A 19,725-nucleotide genomic window follows, 5' to 3' on the forward strand; every position below is an offset into this window, starting at 1 on the left:
CATCAGTCATTTGCCTGCTTGTTAATTTTAGATTAAAGGATTTTACTTGCAAAGGGCAAGGAAGAATGGCAGAGAGCTGGTTGGGTTTTGTTCTTTATTTTCAGTTGTGTAGCCTCTAAAGCTAAGGAAAAAAGAGAGAAAAGCTTCCCCTCCACTCTGTTTTTAGCAGAATTTCAGCTTCATGGAGATACTAGATCCCAGCTCCCCGTTCATACTCCTTCCCTGAGCTGATGGAAAGCCTTCATCCCCAAACTACCTGTACACGAAACGGGCCGAGGGCCTGGCAGCTACCCTGGCCACCTCCCCGCATGGTCCTACGTCTTCAGCCACGCATCGAGGGGCACGATCCCTACTGCAACCGGTGTCCTGCCCCCCCACATTGTCCTGGTCTAGTCACCCTCACAACCCCTGTGACGGAGACTCTGCCATTAGCCCTGCTTTAGCGACCAGAGACGCGAAGAGTGTCACTAAGCATTTTTTTGGAGCCCCAGCTTAGTTACTTCCCATGGACTTCAGCTATAAATGCGCCTAAATGCCGGAGCCACATGCCTTGCTGGATGGACATGCCTTTCCGTCTGAACATGAGGAAGAACTTCTTCACTCTGAGGGTGACGGAGCCCTGGCACAGGCTGCCCAGGGAGGCTGTGGAGTCTCCTTCTCTGGAGACATTCAAGATCTGCCTGGATGTGGTGCTGTGCAGCCTGTTCTAGGTGACCCTGCTTCAGCAGGGGGTTGGGCTGGGTGACCCACAGAGGTCCCTTCCAACCCCGAACATTCTGTGATTCTGTGACACAGGAGCCGGTGGCACAGACCCCAGCCTCGCCCTCCCTAAGCTTTCAACGTGCTTTGGCATCTCCTCTAGTTTCTGCAGCAGATTAAAAATGGAACAGAAGTGCAGGAATCCCAACAGAAGAAAGCTGTTTCCTTGGAGCCCAAGGAAGAAATTAACACAACAAAGAACCCTAAGAAATCAGACAACGTGAACTTGTGCAGAGCAATCCGCTCAGCAGCAGCCCCGGGAAGAAGATAAGATCTCCCACCTCGCCGATCCCACCACCCCAGCCACCGACAACTGCCAGCCACGTGGGGACGGCGGTGGCCAGCCCGTGTCCCCAGCCCTGAGAGGGCCCCTGAGCAGCAGGCAGCTGGCCTGCAGACTGCTTGAAGACTCGTCGCCTTCCCCGTTTCCTCGGTTGTGGCCGGGCGTCCCTGCTCATGTGGCAGTGGAGGGGAGGGAGCGCGCCGGGTCCTTGTGTGCATGCGCTTTGGGATCGCAGCGGCCGGGGACAGGAGAGCCACCGACCCACACACGGACTCTGCCTCCTCCCCAGCACCACCACCCAGCACAGGGTCCTTACCAGCCCCTCAGCCCACCACGGCAAGACGGTGGAGCAGCTCGGCTCAGCGTTTTGTTTAAAAGACAGCGCTTTTCCTCATGTCCCTTCCCCGGGCGCATGGCTGCGGCCCAAGAAAGTTAGCAACGAATTCTTGGGAAGTGGCTGTTGCTGCAAAAATAAAGTATCCATTATTGCTAAAAAACTTTTTTCATCTCTTTGAGGGGAAAACACATACCACATGATTTCCAAAAAGGAGCTGGTCTGGTTTACAAATACAGTACATTAATAGCTTTGTAAACATTTATTCAGGATGACAGCTGACTGCAACATGTGGCATTAATTAGAAGACTCAGCAATGTAGCATATTAAGAGCTAAGTTAAATCTGAATTAGCTGGGTTTGTTGAGACTAAACACCCGTGGGGGAAGTCCTCGGATCTAATACATTATGACTCACTTGACATGGGAGACCCACAGGCCCGATTCCCAATACACTGGGGGGCCCTTATTCATACTCCATCTCCGCACACGAGCTGCAAACTCTCCAGATACCATAGATCAGAGGGTGTTGATGTTGGGACGTTGCGACAGAATAGGGCGCGTGACTCCCTGGCTCCCAGCTCCCCTAACCTTCCTCAGGAGGTAGTGGACGGAGACAGCGCGAGCTCGCTTCTCCTTTCAGACACACAAAAAAGAGCGCAGACAGGGAGGGAGAGGATTTTACATCCCCCTGGGCTTAGGGATCTTGCTCAACGCTCCCACACAGTCACCTTCCCGGGCATGGGTGACACAGCTTCTGTGGCATATGCGTTTGGTCGACGGTGCAGCTGCCCGGGGTGCTCGGCGTCACCGGTGCCACGAGGCACTGGCTGGCAGCACCACGCACGCCACTGCGGCGCGAGCTCCAACCCATGACCCAATTTCGCGGCTCTGAAGTCAGCCAACGGCTTGCGTTTAGCTCTGGGGGGACGGAGGCACCTTTCGGCTCTCGCTGCCTTGGCAGGGTTTCAGGGCAGCATGGTTACGAGCTGCAGCGTCGGCCCAAGGAGATGGGGGAACCCAGGTTCTCAGTTCCTCCTCTAACATGTCCTGTGGCTCACAGCACCACCGACCTCTTGCCCCTCACTCACTTCCTCTGAAAAAGCAGTGAGAAATACTGGCTTTGCTATCCCCGCGAAGTTGTCACCGGGACTATTACAACTGGCAAAGCGTTGCAAAAAGCATGAAACACGCCACGCGAGCGTACCGACCTCAGTGGGTTTTTACTGTGGCTGCACCAGGCTGAGCCGAGGCCAGCGCGCTCGCAGCAGCCGCACCGGCCAAACACCATCCATTAGGCAATTTCTACCTCTCAGATCCATCTCTTGTGTCATTTGTGTTCTGTCAAACCAGGCCAGCCGCTGACAGCCAGTGAATTTACATCAGGGCAGAACTGTCTGAATTCCAGGAAGACCAGAAGCAAGCTCTCCATCCCAGATCAAAGCAAGATCCAGCTGGGATGACATAGTCGGGTAAAGAAGATAGACCAGCATAGCCCAGAGTGCTGTGAGCTGCCGTACCTCAGCTGATCCATGGTAACAAACACACCAAACCCTGTTTGCACGAAACGCTGGTGTAAATATACTGGCTGTGGTAGATATTTAAGCCAAACGCAAGACAAACAATCTCAGTTCCCATTCAAGCTGTTACAAGATGGTTCTTTAAGTGATTTGAGACACTGCAGCCCTCAGCAGTCCTCTTCCTTCTCACGAGCAGTTGGCAGAACAGCCCCTGAAGTCACCCATTGGCCCTTCCAGCAGGCAGGCGGAGCCTGAACTTGAACCTGAGGTGGGAATTGAAGCAAGAGGCAGTGGGGTCCCTCCTGCCAACCCCGCACACAGCAGGCAGGCAAGCGCGGGCTGGGCGAATGGGCCGCTATCTTAACTGCTAAGGGTTTTCCAGTCCATGAGCAACACCTACACAATTTAGCCCAAAGGCAAAACCAGGGACTGGTCACAACCGGTTGGTCCCACAGGATCCCATCCCAATTACTGGTTCACAGAGGAAGGTAACGAAGGCGAGAGGCAATGACAGACAAGTTGGTATCTCACCAGTCACGCGTGATTTGATTCGGCAGTCCCATCTCAGCACAGACATATTGAGCAATGCAGCTCTGCAACGTTCAGAGCAAGTCTATTTTCACCTTACAGTATTAAAGCAAACTTGACTTGTCCTGGGCTCCTGACGTCGGATGCCTGGAAGTTCATTTGGTTAGAATCACGTATGAGAGCACCTGCAGAGGTGCCGAGTCCCCACAGCCCCCCTTGTTATTAGAGCTGGATAAACCATCTCAAAAGCAATAACATTATTTTCTGCGGCAGTTCCAGCTTCCCAGATACAGTATCACCAATGCTAATTGCCAAAAGCAAATAAAATAAATCTCTGCATGGATCTGTCATCATTCTTCTCCTGGATCAGATACTACCACTCTTATCCAAGTCTCTCCCCCTTCACCCCTTCACCCGCAATTTTATCCACCACAGATCTGCCAAATGGAGAGTAAAACTACTAATGTGTGACTTCGACAGCTACGTCTATAATTTAAACCCCTTTGTTCTTATTAATGTTGCATCAAGGTATGCTCTCCACTGGCCTGCAACAATTGTTTTTGAAATAGGTTGCCAATAAAAGTGAAAAGCAGAGGACAAGAAAATAAGAGATATATTTATTACCAAATAAATTGCATCATGGTGTTTCTATTATAATCTTAACCAGAAGTAACAGAAAGGGCTGGTCAAAAGTTGAATGTTTGTACAGCAAAAAATTCTGAAATCTCTACATTTCAAATAACTGGCTTGGTTTCAACTTGGCATGAAAAGTCCAAACTCTCGGACTTTGGGGGAGATGAAAACTAATGAAAATAGTTTGTCGTGATCCCCCCACCAATCCTTCTTTTCAGTAAGAACTGACTGTCTGATTTCCACTTCAGCATTTCAACTGGGGCTCAGCTCTTTCATCCTTTATATTATAAATAATGCGTAGTATAATGGAAGGCAGAATTAAGTCAAGAGGAAGCTTTTCAACTTTGCCAAAAAGAAACATTTCGGTATGTTCCAAGTTTTTTTCCAGTAAAATATATTCTCGTACGAAAAGAAAAATCTCAACTGCTGTTATAGTAGCTATTAGTAGAACTAACAAACACCAATGATAATTCTCTTTCCATGGCAATTTCAAACCTATCTAGGTCTCATATACGAATAAAGTCTTCTCTAAAGTAAAATGAAACAGAATTGCCAACTCCTGACTTTAATGCAAATCTCTGGATATTTGATATTTACTTAAAGGTACCAACTCCAGGAAACAAGCAATTTCATGAGAGTCTCAGCTCTCACTGAATGAAAAAAATAAATTAAAAGAAGCAAGTTTTCTTGCTGTTGCAAGGAAAATCCTGAAAGCATGACCCAAGGACTTCCTGAACGTACAAAATCCAGAAGCCAAATAAATAGACTTCTTACGTTTTAAATCTTATCAGCTTTTGCTGCCTATCTCGTGATTCTGGAGCATTTCACACCAGCAGAAATAGCTGCTGAACCTTAATACGACCCTTTAGATCATTTTCCTGTTCCTCCTCTTACCCTTTGCCAGTGCTTCTACAGAAACTGAGGTCTAAAGTACAGTTCCCTTGGGCAGGCATGTTTGGAAATCCTCACATTTCCCCACATTTTTCTGAAACAAAGAAAATAAATTTAAGAGTATCAGGAGGCTGAAGCTGATTTCAACGTACAGTCAAACCTGTCATCCCTGAGTCTGAAGAATTAAGTCTTATTCAACAGCTCAGACACAGTGCCGAAGAACAACCTTCCAGTTGCAGTTACCTGTCTAATAGCGCTCTTCTGCACAAGCCTTTTCCATCAGGATCTGAAATCAAGGCCCGCACATCCAACAGGATAGCGACCACACGGGACCACCGACTTCCCTCACAAAGAACCAAGCAGCTCTGGTGACCCACACAAGTATGGGGTGAGACAGCAGCAGGCTGTACATATCTCCTTTTACGCCAGTAAATCGACTCCGTTTGCAGTCAGGAAACAGGCAGTTCAGCTGTGTGCTTCTTCTCATCCCTATGAAGCTTTCTGAGATAAAGCAGCTGTTTCACTTGACCACAAAAGACAGGCTAAAATGTAGACCTCTCCATCTCTGAGCCGATGTACAACATGTTTAAGGTGTAATCTCTGCGGTCATGTACACAGAAAGGAAATCTCCCTTGGTGCCCACAGTCAGGGATGATGAACCCTACAGTCCCTCGAGATGCACGTGTATCCACCTCTCATAAGTCTGAAAACAGCTGTCTGCCCTGTTGCTGAATCTGGATGAAATTTCAGATCTCAAAGCGACGACAAGTTTCATATAAACTGACAAGTAGGAAAAGGAAAACACAGGATAGAGCACCCATGTTTTCCCCCACTAATAACATTCAATATCCAAAGCTGAAGTAGTGCCACTGAAACACTCTGGAGGTAGACAGCTGTGTATGGAAAACACAGGAAAATCTCGAGTGTATGTACAGATGCATATATATGGCTGTCCATACACAAATTACCTCTTGCCTTATCATCAGGTCATTCCAAATGCTGAGACCTTAAACAAAGCAATAACATCGCGAGGCTTCCAGCAACACTTGCGGTGAGATCCACTCTTTATGGAGTGATACCAAGGGTGGTATTTGCCAAGCCTGCTTTAGTTCTACTCTTTCAGTCACAAAGAGCATGTCAATGCTTTAAAGCACTGCCAGTACAACCAGAACCTCATTCAAGTTCATCGTCTTTCACCAGGACCGTTGCGCTCTGAATATTCCCGCGTGCGTCAGCGCTGTCATGCCAGCCCTAAGAGGACTTGGGACAAGTTCACATGCGTGTGTGCCGCCCCATGCATTTAATATGTCCATGTCCTAGGAGGGGAGCAAGTTCCGGGTGCAGAGCTATTCTAACAACTCCTACATGTGGGAGTATTCTCCACTTAAATATCCCCATATGCCCACAGCCGTCTCCCTTCCCATTGAGGAAGGGACTTCAATACAGCCTGACACAATGCCTTTACCAGCCAAGCCCATTACAGTACTGGTCTGTCACCCTGGTTCATAGGAAATCCAGGAACCTCAAAGGTTGACCAGTTTCCCAAACTTCCCAACCTCTCTCTGTCTACTGGTAGTGCTAAGTACAAACCAACAAAGGCTGCTCTTCCTATAGAAGCACAGCTGCCCTTCCTAAACACAGCTCCCATGCCTCTACTCCGAGGGGTAACAGATTCAATATTTTCTGTTTTGATGGTCTTTAACACTGCAGGGTGAATCTAAAGATGGGAGTCGGAAAAACGCTACAATTGCCGAAGACTCCAAACCTAGAGAGCCAGGAGGTCTGGCCCTAATCTTCAGTTTAACACTAGGGTGTAACTTCAGGCAAGTCTGGGTTTCTTCTTCAGTCTTTGATTGTTTTCACTGCAAGCTCTTTGGGGCAGGAACTGTGTCCCATTGTGTTGTTACAGGGTGTAGAACAATGGGCCCCTGACCTCAGCTAGGGAACCAAGACATTATGAGAATTATTTAGAGGAAATCTGCGGTTAAACAAGGAATTGGAATCAGACCTCAAGTCCCCATCAAGTGCCAGTACCAGATGACTATCCTTCTTTACCCTTCGTTAAAAAAAGAGTCCTAATCCACATTTATTGTTGTCCAACATTTGCCATTTTTCACGCGTCTGCTCACCCACCCAACATCTAAGAGCCTCCGCCTTCCCCCGGCTCTGCTGCCACGCTGGGTCAGAGCCTCTCGCCTCAGCAGCGTCCGCGGTGGCATTGCAGCTCACTCTGCTTCTGATAAAAAGGGTATCTGGGGAAGGAAGCGCGAGAAGGAAACCAAAGGGAAACGCAAGGGCTCGCTGCGCTTGTGTGCGCGCATGGGATTCTTCAGCTGTGCGTCGGAAATTAATTCCAGCCAGGGTGAACTCTGTGTGGTCTCCCTAGCCATCCAAGTCAAACTCCAGTTCACCCCGCTGCCAAGCGGAGTTGCGGAGGAGAACAAGGTTCAAGACAACGTGGAAAAGGAACAAAGAAGCCAAAAAGAGTAAGCTGGTGATATTTTCCTCTGAGTTTTTTTTTCTTCTCCCTCCCTTCTCTCTCTCTTTTTTTTTTCTTTGTTTTTTAAACAAACCACCTGGATTTTAAGATCTCCAGAATCCCATTAAAGGGCTTTTACTCCTTCATGAATTGGAGGCATTTGATGAAAAGGGGTAAGGGGAGAGAAGTGTGTCTGCTTGTGGGAGGGGGAAGAGGGGGAGATAATGGGGCATGGGAGCCCTTAATTTCTCCTGTCTCCCCTGCCGGTAATAGGGCTGGATGTAAACACCGCTCTGGCGAATGTTGGAGAGTGATTACAGGATAGCTGGGGAAGGAGGAAGCATTTTGAAACCACAAGTAGGAAAGCAGCTCTTTGATGGCGGGTTAGCAATTTCTTTTTTCTCTGTGCCCTCCTCCCTCATGCAGCAGCCCCCCTTCCCCTCCGTCCTCCACCTTCTGTAAACACAGTGGCAGAAATGAGACAGGGACCAATCTGTTAAGCATTTGAAGGCAAAGTGGGCTCGGCAGTCACTCTCACTCCGTAGGATACAAAAGAAGAGGCTAATAACGCTGTCATGGGCCTTTCTGGTCTTGGCTGTGGAGCCAGCCGTCCCAGGCAGCACACAAAGAGCCAGAAAGGAAGGAAGACACAAACTTCTGCCATGGAGAAACATCATGGAGCAGGATGAAAGTTCAGAAAATGAAGACTGTGTGTTCTCAGTGGGCATCACTTGGGCACCAAAGTGCTGACGGCTGAGCAAACAGCAGCTCCAGGGTGTCCACCCACATGGAAGGTCCAGAGATAACTTTACCAGAGCAGACCAGAGATTCATCCAAGCTAGGAGCTGCTTAAGGGCAACATTACCCTAACACCCTGATGGACTCTGGACCCTTCTGGCCTGGGTAAATCAACTACTTTGCTCTGTTTTGGTTTCCCTCATGTAAAAACAGGGAGGCAATTGCTCCTCTGGAAAGGGCTTGCATCCAGTGGCTGGGAAGAGCTGGGCATTACTGATCAGGCTCTGTGTGGACGTGCAACTCTCGAATAAACCGCTCATGGGGGAAATCCCTCAGCATAAACAAGTGAATCATCTGTCCCCACACACGAGGTTTCCGCTTTCCTAAACACTGGAGATGCTCTTGCATTTCCCATCCATACTCACCAGGAAGGGCAGAAAGAAAACAATGGGAAACTCTGTCTTTTCAAGAGTTTTATAAGATTTGGGGCAAAATTCCCCACCTTAGCCCTCTTAGTCCTGCAAGGGCTGCTCGCTGCTGCTTTCTGGGCCATGCTCCTTCAGAGCAGAGCGGGCAGGAGCTCAGTGTGCATCCCAAATTCAGCATTTGCTTTCTAGTACCCATCAGAGAACAATGTTTCCTCCTCGAGCCAGGTCCATTCCTGGCACAGAGCAGTGATTTTACAAGATCAGGGATGATTCAGCCTTCAGGTTGTTACTAACCACTCCAGAGACTTTGATGGGAGTTAAATACCCCTGTCCCACAAAATCCCATAGGCACTGGGTATCTAAATATCCTAGCCTGCACCCAAAAGTTTTTCATGGATCTCAGATGGTGATTCAGCGCTAATGAGTTTTTAACGGAATATACTCTTTAGCTAGAAGGTATTCTGATGGTCTTTTAATTAAATCTCCTGCTTAATACAGACACCCCCCGACATCTAATACTTTCTGCCCCAGGCTCGTAGTGTTTTCTCGCACGACAGCACCACCATGAAAGCCGCTATTTAAACAACTGTAAATGATGAAGAGTACACATCCTGTACTAAATATGCATGGTTTACAAGCTGGAATAAATACACCCGACAGCTCTGTTACATAAACAGAGCAACATCTACATTATATTGCTATTGTTTATTCCTGTCAGTTTGCTTGACCAATATATATATAAATATAAGGTGGTCCAAAAGCTATTTATATGCAGCCCTGAGCAGTCTTTTGTTAGGTCTCCTTCAGTGCAAGAACTTGTCCATTAACTACAGGAACTGACCGAAACAGCGATAAAATAAAAACTGATACAGAATGTCCTTCAGATGAGGTGGAGCAACCCCAGTTCTCCCAGACACCTACCCACTGCTCATCCTTCGCACTGTTTTCCCTCTCTAGAACTCTTCTTCAGCTCCTTGGTCCACACATGTGCGACAGTTGAGATTCCAGGCTATAATTAGAGACTTTCAACTGCAGTGCAGCTAAACCCCTCCTTCGTGATCATCACAGGTACAGAGTTCATTGCCGCCTTTGGGTGTCTACCATCCCACGATTAAATTAACTACCATCAAAAAAAAAAAAGTTCTCAACTTCTCAGACTTTGTTTCAGCTTTTATCTCTACAAAGGTCTCCTACCTGTTGCAGGCTCAGCAACGACCTGAGACTAAGCAATGAGGAAGCACAGTTCTACATGCTGGCAGTTCCCAACCTTCTTTCCTTTCCTTCCTGTCCTTTACCCCCTTCTCCTCTCCCTAGACCAGGTATCTCTGTTTCTTTGAATAGGATAGAATAAAAGGGATGGGCAGGTGGGAAGATACATTTTTCCCCCCAGTGTGCCTGTTTCTGGCACCTGACTAAACCTCTGGAAGGTGGGGAAGTCCAACAAAAAAATCTTACATATAGCTAGTCCCTCCTCCCTACAGCACAAATTCACTATTTTCTACTGTTTTAAAGGACCCAGCTCCCTCCGTTAGATGTAACTGAGGGCAGATGAGCCCACAAGCCAGCAACAGGAAAAAAGGAACACAGAGACTGGGAGCAGCCTCACGCAGGACAGGCAACACTTCCTAGTCGTCCCCAGATCTGCTCTACCACACTCTTGCTGTAAGTATTTTCTCGGTCCACAGCTACCCGGGACCAAGACCCAGCTCCTGAAGGCTGCCATCTGCAAATGTCATCTGAACTTTTCCCATCACCAACACCAGAACAGCCTCATCACAGAGATTCACCATGACAGGATCCTCTTCTGGACAGCGAACCAGATGGGTCACGGCTCTCCATCACCAGACATTCTCCCATCAATCCGACCTCACAAGAAGGGCTGGGACCAGTTTCAAGAAGTTCAGCCCTCTAATGGAGACTAAGACTTTCTTTTTCCCACCTCTACCCCTTGACAATGGGATCTCCCACCCTGGGAGCCACCAACCCCATGTGCAAGTCTTCCTTGCAGCCTGGGCAGGCAGAGCAAAGATGATGTGGTGCAGGAGAGCACCACTCTAGCAGGCAGCAAACCATAAGACAGACACATAGGCAGAGGCGAACGAAGCAACGCAAAGTAGATTGCACATGGCGACGCACAGCAAGACAACAATCACTACAGTATCAGAGTAGAATAATTTGGGAGTTGTTCGATACCATGCCCTTTTAAAGCCACAGCATGCTGTGGCCCTGGCACTTCATCGCTCCCGACGCCAGGGCCCTGTACCGGAGCGAGATGCTCTCCCTCCACTTGAGCCTTCTCTACTGCACAGGACCGGCACCAGGAGCCAGCAGGAAGCTTGCTGCCTTCGCTACCATAGGTACCATATTCTTACTGCTCTCCATCACACCACTTTACCTTTTCCTCAGTCTAAAGTTGGCACAAGGTCTAATGCTACTTCTGTTAAAGAACAATCATGATTTAGCCATAAAACAATAATCGGCGCCATGAGCTCATTAGACATTAACAACACACTGAAGTTCAAGCATGTTATCTCCACCAGAATATACAGGGAGCGCTTATCGTTTGGGGAAAGCTGAGTTGTGGGCTCCCGGGAGGGTTCAAATGTCATCTGTGGAAGGGGAGGGCGGGAGGCAGAGTAACTGGAGATGATCAATCTCAAAAAGGCAATAATTGAAAACTTAAGATATGGAAGTGCATTAGTTCCCACAAACAGCTAAGGACTAAACCCCAGCCCAGTTACAGCCAGGAGCATACATACAGCCGGCCAAGGTGCTATAAAGGCGTGATGTTATTACTTCCAAGGGATGCCATTAAAACTCTGTTTACAAACCTAATGTGCCAGGGAATGGGTCAAGGAAAGAATTATTAGCAACAAAGCTATTTGATCTCCTTTATGATCCAATGAGTCATATCACTTCATACACTAGAAGGTGAATAATGAAAACCTCAAGCCTGTTGATTTATACATGTGTCCAGAATCCTGTGTTCTTTAACCTCAGATGCCCTCTTAAGTGTGATTCATCCTAAATCAAATGGAAGATCGGGTGCTATCATCCACACTCTCCCCTCCCACTCACTAATTGAAATGGTGATTGACGTCCTGGTAGAACAAAATACCAGTGCCCAGTGATGGATGGCCAGGGCAGAGGATGGGGTCAAGATACAAGGCTTGCAGATATAACTCTATCCTCCTCCCCATATGGAATGGTCCCAGTTTCACCTAACACTCCCTCTGGAATGCCAGAGACAGAGTCACTGAATAATTTAGGCTGGAAGGGACCTCTGGAGGTCATCTGTCCATCTGGACATACTTTAGTGGGGCAGATCCCAGTGGATATAAGATCCTTTCTTTTCATGACACTCTCCTTGCTACAGCTCCACCAAAGGCATGCAACCATGATCCAAAATGGTCCAGAAATTGCATCAGAAAACTGCAGAGTCCAAATGCATCAAATACTGAGATGTTCCTTGCAGGTGTGTTGGTCTCCACAAAATCCTGACATAAACTACGTGGGTTTCCAACGGAAATCTGCTGCATTATCAGTCAGCTCGTTCTAGCTTCTTAGCAGCCCATGGCTTAGCAAGCTCAGTTTTTAGGTTCCCATGTCCCAGCAGGCTTTAGGACTATGTGACAGGTAGATCGCTCTGTAACCAGAGTATCTGGGGTACCCCAGAGTAAGTCCAAAGCAGTCGGTGCAGAGAACTTCAAAGCCCCAACTCATCCCTAGACCTCTGTAATGACCCATCTTCTTCCATGATGAACTGTCTGGACTCCAGGCAACCTTGGAGGTGGATATGGGGCTTGTGGGAGCATCTGAAGAAGTTCAGAACACTACTTCATTTCAGCAACAACAATAATAATAACCAGAAAAAACCAAGGGAAAACAATATGCTTTGTAGCTTCTTGTTTGTTTGTTCATTTTAAACGTTTCGTACACATTCCAAAACTTCAAGCAAAATACCTCCTGTAATGCCCAGTAAATACAGCCCAGCACCACGGGCCACGGTCTCACCAAACTTCCCAGCTGCTTCTGCACAGAGTTCAGAATTAGCACTTTGCACATGCCATCTATTAGTGCCCACCTAGCCTGTAAAGGTAATTTTCCTACGAAATAAGCTATTCTGTGAACTTCATGTGTTTGGAATAAGGAAGAAACGATTCCTTCCCGCCCCGTCATTGCCCTGGCCATGCCAACAGTTACAGAGGAGATGTTTCAAAGTTTTGTGAAATCACTTAAGTCAAATGTCTATTCTTCTTCAGAAGTCCACTAAATGGGAGCGAATTCAGTAACAAAGTAGCTTTCACTCTGAGCTGTGGGAAAAACATGGAGGGTGTAAGAATCTGTTGTCGCTGTTGAAAAAGTAACTCAGAAGTGGCTTAAAGCTACAAAAAGCAGCAAGCTGATTTCATTGAATAATCTCATTTTCTACCAATATCATTATAAAAAAGCTAAATATTCCTGAAATGTTAATTTTTTCTGATTTTATTCTTCTCCAGTTATCCCCAAGATATTCAGGACAATTCAAGAAAATGCCACTGAAACCACCTGAAGGGAACCAAAGGCCTTACATTTCCCAGCACAATCTTCTTTCCATTCTTCCTTGCTTTCTAATAGTTTCACAAATATCTGAAGGCATGTCCAACCCTGGAGGTTTTGAAGGGTTTCCAAGATGCACGGCATAGTGTACTGTGTATTCCCAGGCCTTGATGAAGTGCTTTTGCTGCCCAGCAGCGAAATCGCTGCAGGTCATTCGTGATTTTCTGGTCTGTCCCACGTTATTGTGTCCCTTCTGTTCATTTGCCACTGTGCTTACAGCTTGATGATGGGTGTAAAGCAGTTTCTGAGAAACTGAGAACGCTTCCTTTTTGCAGACTTCAGTTCTTTATATGAGACACCAACGAAAAACCCCCCAATGGACCCATAAGGTTTGCCGATACCCAGACCCTGGAGCCCATCCAAGATGTAGACCACTGTCATGTTTTTCTTGTGATGGGTGAATGCAATGAATCTTGACATTGTGAACATTACATTCTGCATTACAACACAAAGTTTTATTGTTATTTTTTCCACAGCTGAAGCCAGGAAGAGAGGAGCTGGGCTGAAGGGGCAAGGCCATGTTTAAACTTCAGCAGTTTGTTAAGAAAGCTGAGCAGCCAACCTGAGAGATCTCTTTTGCTTTGCCAGTGCTTTTAGTTTCCTTTCTCAAACCTTCATACAGTCCTTGAAACTTTTCCTTTTGATAAGAAATTTTCACAAATGCAGAACAGAACTAAAAATGTGGATTAGAGCGATGAGAGCTGTATTAAACACTACTTTTGGAGAAGGTGCTAACACAGTGGGATTAAATAATCTGAGCATACCAACAGATCTGTAATGATGCTCCAACTTCTACACCGGACCACGTTTTTCACAACTGGAACAAATCTTTTTTTACTTTTAAAGTTTTGATCAGGATCCAAAGTGTACGTCTCCTTGGGATCACCCCTGCAATGTTCAATATTCTACTAACTGCTGAAGTCATTATATTCCAATTCAGATTTCAAATAAATTTATCCACATTTTAGACACCAAGTTTGAAAATGGGCTGATCTGCATAAACATATTCCCTACTCATGAAACCATTTTACCAAGCTGGTCAAGTGCTACCCATGACCTTCACAGCTGCAGTTGCTGCAGTAAGAAATGTATCTCCAGCAGAAGTTTAGGAAACACTGAATATGGGATCTCAAAGAATTTTCAATGAAAGCTTACTTACAGATCACTTCTGGACAGGAAACCTACATTACAAGTAAGACCAGACACAGACAGCTGTTGGGAACTGCTGACCTTGTTCTGCTGCTTGTAGAGAAAAGTTTTCCCTAGTATCTTGGCAATGAGGCCTATTAGTTCTCATCTATTCTCAGACCTGGAAAATTAATGACTATTCTCTTTATAAGACCCTCTACAAGCCGGAAAGCCCTCATAATGCACAGTGTAACCCAGGAGTTTCCATATTCAGTTAGACCCAAGAGCCATGTAGTTCCAGTTAAGAGTATTGGACACCAGCCTGCTATCTCCATGCTGTTTGGCAGGACCACACGTAAACAGGATTTAAATATTTATTTTCACTTCTTCGCCATCTAACGTCAAACATAGCAGCCACATGTAAGCAGCTAACAACTGTGTTGTAAGATGAGCAAAACCATTGAAAAGTGGGGTTTGGATTTAACCCGCGTACACCACCATTGATCACTGCAAGTCACAAATTATGTCATTTCAGCAGTGGAGCTACTGCCAGCAGTAGGATTAGCAACATCAGTTCCAACAAGCCGCTTCGTTTTCAAATAACATTTAGAAATTTACAGTGCCTGGAATTGCAATGATTAAATGGATAACAGAGTTGAATATACTGGACAGGGATCACTTCTAACTTTCCACGTCTATCCAGTAACCCATCATAAACTATCCAGAGTCCTTTGGTCTTCATTTCTCTCACATCAGAATATTTAAACAAAAAAAGATGACCCGTCATTGAAGTTCTAGTAGTGGAAAACCAATGCAAGATAAGAAGCTGGCCACATATTCCCAGACTTCAGATGTCCTGTTTCCAATTCTGGCTACGTTGGAGGGAATTAAGAGAAATGCCAATGAAGTGACACAAAAGTGAAAAATTAAACCAGACCTACAGAACATGAATCTATGACTCTCCAATTTAGAGAGTCCATACTCCTGTATCCAGTTTCACAAAATTCATTATTCCCTATTCCCACAAATGAGGTCTGGTCACATATCTAAGGACCACGACCTCAGACTGAGAGCACAGCTGGTTTAAAAGCGTTGAAACAGTAATTATCTTAAAAGAGCAGAGATCTAAAGAGAAGTATCGATTTTGATGCCACTTTTTATCATGGAAATATCACAATGTGTGTTGCATTTCTGCCTTATTTACCACAATAAAAAAGTTGAAGTGACTAATCTCCCCCTGACAAACTGTTTTGGTAATTTTAAATCCATTTTTAAAGTTGGCCTCCAGGACGCGGTAAGTTTGGCATTTTATCCCAAATGGGAATAATCGCCTCCTCCCTCACAAAGTACAGAATTTCTGAGGAGTTGAAATTCCTCTTTGGTATCTTCTGTACTACAGATAGCTCCAAAGGAGGTCTTTTGCATGAGTTTCTAATGTTTCCTTTGCAGTTTGGGCCACTTACACAATTACATTGCTATTGCACCTTCTTCTTTCCTTTTCCACTTCCACATCAAACCTGCAAATGCAGCAACGCCTCAGACTGGAAGCCTGCAATTCAGCTGCCATACCCTTCCTTCTTCAGCTTTAGCTACACTAAAATATAAAGTTTAGTTACACTAAGTTTATTACCGACATAGTAGTTTGGGCCAGCTTTAACCCAATCCACCTACCGTAAGCGGTGACCTCCCCGAAACAGGCCAATCCACCTGGAAAAATTAATGCTTCTCTCTTTCTTTCCACATTAAAGTAATGACACAAAATAATCAGATACTGGAATGTGTCTTGGCATGAACAACAAACACAGGCAGCTAGCTTTATTAGCTGTTTCTCTAGAAGAACACTCCAAAGGCCTTACACATATATTTACTAACGTGCACTGTGAATGACCTCAGATCTTCCAGGCCAGGCCAGGGCAAAAGCTCCTTTAAACATCTTTACAGCTCACTTCATGCTTTACTTCATCACGAGCAGGGAAGGATGGAAAAAACATTCCCATCGCCTGGGAAACTTGCGGGAAGGGGGATGATGTATTGCAAACGGGGACTTGGCATAGCGACGGCCTCCCAAACCGCCTGCCACTGCGCGTGGGTTTTCTTCAGCTGGTAGCGTTTTAATGGGCCACGCTATTTCAGGGATGCACACAAACGTCTCTGGAGAACTGGAGGGTTTCATGGCTGCTTCTCGATCTTGGAACAGGCAGCTTTTTTGGGGGAAAGTTTTGATATACCCTGCTCTTGGGATAACGGGTATGTCCTTGGGGCAAGGTCTTCAGCAGCAACTCAGAACTGGTCTACCGATACTCTGGCAGCAGAATGCGATTGTCCAACTGACTGGCAAAAGCTTCATGGCCTGGTTCAGCAGATTCTCGCTGCATTGCAGAAGGGATCGTACATGTGAAGTTAACTGGAGTTACTAAGAGCAAGTACGGAAGCAGAGGGGTACTGGAATCGGCAGCTCTTGTGGGAACAACTGCCAGCTCCACTTTCCTTGTGTCATGCAGCAGCACGCAGAGAAGGTGACAGGGATCTACACCATCAGACTCAGGAGCAAAACCTGGTTTGTTCTGTGGCGGAAAAATCCCAAGAGGGATTTGTTTCAATCAGCCACGTGCTTGCACGGTATCTGACCAGGGAGAACTCTATCATAAACTAGGACAAGATCACAGGAGGGAGGGATGCAGAAACATAAAGGCAGGAGAGAAAGATATTGAATTTGCATATGGTTCACAAGAGAGGGAAGAAAAAAAACCTGATCCAAAGGTAAACAGAAGAGCTGGGTCACGGTAGACAGAAAGCAGAGCAATGCGCAGACCCAGGCATAGATGAAAGCAAGCGGTGCAAAGCAGAGTCGGCTTTTCTTTGAGGAGCTGGGGTCAGCTGAACTCTGTGTTCATCTAAATCAATCACACTGACCAGGGAGGGCAGATGCCAGCCAGTGCTGATGTCCTGCAAGAGCAGCCCTTGTTGCTCAGAAGTGACACCTGAGACGGAACCTGTTCCTACAACAGCCATCAGAAACCACTGGAAATTGCTGTGTGCTCTGCTACGGAGAATCTGAACAGGAGTTACAGTCCAGTGTGGACTTCAACAATAATAGATAAGAAGCTGCACTTCTTTTCGAGCTGTTCATCAGACAAGTTTCTGTCACCTGGGCCCCGGTCTCTGCCTGACCTGGGATTATTCCTCTGTCAAGGCCGGGCACCAATGTCACTGACACAGCTTGCCTACAGGACCGAGAAAGCTTTCTGCTGGCCATCGCAATATGACAGACAGCCATCAGCTCTCTGGGATGTTTCCAAGCCTACAGGATTCTGTACCACTAGATCTCCAAAATACTTTGCAAAAGCAGTCAAATATTCCTGTTTACACTACAGATGGACAAGACTCTGCCCTACTTTCTCCAAGTTCACCCCACAGACCTAAGACCGAATCCAGGGCTCTGACCAAAAGGAAACATCACCCCTATCTTGTATGAGACAGTCTGCTCTTGTTAAAGCTTGTGCTGGACCATGGGTGGCAACTCAGGGGTTGTAGAATAAGGCATCACAGAGCAAAGCAACTCACTGAAAAATGAAGCCCGATGAGGGCTTCTGACATCTCAGACATGTGCATAAAACCTTGAACGCAAAACACTGTACAGCCTGAACCCTGAAAGCTTCTCCCAGAGAAACACCACTGCCAGGGCCTGATGGACAGAGTGCCTTACAAAAGACTTACAACCCAGTAACTTCGTTCATTCAACCGCACGACTCCCCATGATGTCAGTACAAATAAGAGTAATGACAAGTCCCACAGTCTCTGGAGGGAGGTTTAGAAGTCCTCCCTTTAAAGACTCCTCATAAATGAAGCCTCGAAGTTCCATTTTCTCCCCAACTCTCAATCTGCTGCATATACAATATTTAAAAAAAAAATCCAACACTTGCATAAATAAAAATATAAATGGCATCCTGTGTTCTCTCCCACACCCCATTCTTCCTCCCTCCTCTTTCCTCATTGTTTGTTCAACAGGATGTTGGCTTCACTGTGAGGTACACCAAGCCATCTGTCAAAAACATGGAAACAGTTAACAACACGCGCGCACACACACAGAGGCTGGAATGACATGTTATGGAGCCTATTTCAGGTCAGAATCATAGACTGTGCTTTCGGAGAGCAATCCAAGCACCAAAGCTGCGCCTGCTTAAACCAAATTACAGCTCTTCCCTTTTCACAAAGGGAATGGCACTTTGCTGGAGTGGTAGCTCATCTGGGACACACCAGAGCTGATGGGACAGCATTCTGGGAAAAGCAGACTCTTCACGGGAAGCTCTGGCACATACAGGAGCAACTGAAGTCGTGTGGTCTACTGGAACTCCGAAACAGTGTCCTTCTCACACATATATGAAAGTACAAGGGAATGGGAGTGACATACGAACATTTTTGGAAGTGTTTCTACTGGAAATAGAGGATAAGAATAAATTATTAGAGATCTTAAAACCTCAGTGACCTTTTTAACATCCCCCTCCTGAAGTTAGGCCAGCTCTTCATACACTACCACTCCAGGCCAATCCTTCGGCTGTTGCCTGTGAACATCAGGGACTCCCAACACTGGTCTCAAGATGGGGAAGACAGATCTGCCCAATTTTGAGATGAGTGGTTTGAAGCCACATCTTTATTCACTAGACCCTCCAAAGGAGGGGGGAAGGGACAAATATCCAGTTCAGAACTGGAATCGCGCATTAGATTAATTCACTTGGCAGAACTTCCAGCAACTTAGTACATCTCAGTCCCAGGCTGAAATACCCTCTCCAGAAAGGGACCAGTAGGTCACTCTGCAGTTTTTTAGTCCTTGACCCTGCTGAGGCCATCCAACAAGAGCTGCCAAGTAACAACAGTTGCAGAAGCATTTGTTCTTCTCCTGTTCTTCTTTTTCATAAAAAAAAAAGTGACCCCCTACTTGTTCAGTGGTGGGAGAGAAGAGCCAGATGGCTGGACCTGAGCAATGCACGTGACACTGGAGGTGGAGATCTAGAGGTGAAAGGTTCCATAAACTGATTACTGGGAAAACACACAACTGGAAACAAATGCTAATAAAAATTGCAACATTCAGAGATCAAACGCCTTAAATCATCACATTTCTTTAATTTAAAAATGTGGGATAAAAGAAACTAAAAAGGCTCTGCAGCACATTTAAGCCAACCCAGTATTTTCCAGGCGTGTCCCTAATTTACTTCACAGCACAGGTCTAAGAAATCAGTTATAAATTCTCACTAAACACAGATGGAAGACTTGTTTTCATAAGAGCACACTTAAAAGTCATTCTCTCTTTCAAAAATGCCATCCACAAAAACCTTCTAGCATTAGAACATGTTTATCCCAGAGCTTGAGTTAAAGGTATTCAAGTCAGAATATTTCCACTTACTTCCAG

Source organism: Opisthocomus hoazin, chromosome 13 (assembly GCF_030867145.1).
Source record: "Opisthocomus hoazin isolate bOpiHoa1 chromosome 13, bOpiHoa1.hap1, whole genome shotgun sequence".
NCBI lineage: Eukaryota > Metazoa > Chordata > Aves > Opisthocomiformes > Opisthocomidae > Opisthocomus > Opisthocomus hoazin.